Source organism: Octopus bimaculoides, chromosome 3 (genome assembly GCF_001194135.2).
Source record: "Octopus bimaculoides isolate UCB-OBI-ISO-001 chromosome 3, ASM119413v2, whole genome shotgun sequence".
NCBI classification, from domain to species: domain Eukaryota; kingdom Metazoa; phylum Mollusca; class Cephalopoda; order Octopoda; family Octopodidae; genus Octopus; species Octopus bimaculoides.
The window spans coordinates 72,613,762-72,614,506 of record NC_068983.1 but is presented as its reverse complement, the minus strand read 5'-3'; the positions used below and the strand labels follow the sequence as shown (position 1 = coordinate 72,614,506).

The window sequence follows — 745 nt, the reverse complement described above, 5'->3', positions numbered from 1 at the left end:
TATATATATATATATATATATATATATATATATATATATATATATATATGTGTATGTATGTATGTATTTGTATATATATACTTCACCATGTAACCACACATGCTTTTCTTGGATTATTTTTCTTTCTCTGTGGACCACTCCTCTTTCCCTTTTCTGATGAAGAGCCATACTCAAAATGTTACTCATCCACTCTTTTTTTTATCTTAAACTGAGTTGTGTGTGTGTGTGTGTGTACATCAATGAAAGGAATAGAAGAAGTAGATATGCACTGTACATGTTTCAAGAATGTGTGAAATCCATATCGTGAAACATTAAAGTCATTTCTTAGTTATACCTCATCACTGGTGCATATTTCTTGTTATGTACCCAATTGATAAAGTGTACATTATAACTATGAACCGGTTTTAATGTTCCACATTATGGATTTCAAAAATTTTTGAAACATATGTAGTGTGTACATATTTTTTCCATTCTGTTCTTTCACATATCTGATTATCACAAACTAAGTTGCTTTTGAACTGGAGTTGTATAGTATCTGTCATCTTATGAGAATTGATTTCTAATTTTGAAATGGAACAAAGTGTATTTGATACATTGATTAATAAATTTTATTGATTGATTATTGTTTCCTTTGTGTTTTCTGTACAAGCCTGTTTATGCTAGAGGATAACCAACTGTTTTACGTGATCAATTGGAACACACTACATTGATATATACCTACATGTATATATGTGTGTGTGTGTGT

General features: G+C 29.1%; 1 protein-coding gene across 5 annotated transcripts in view; it reads left to right on the top strand.

The window, feature by feature from the left end:
• Positions 1-745, top strand: part of LOC106875473 (tubby-related protein 4) — a 682,417-nt gene that overhangs the window by 11,754 nt on the left and 669,918 nt on the right. The gene's annotated exons all lie outside the window — the stretch shown is intronic.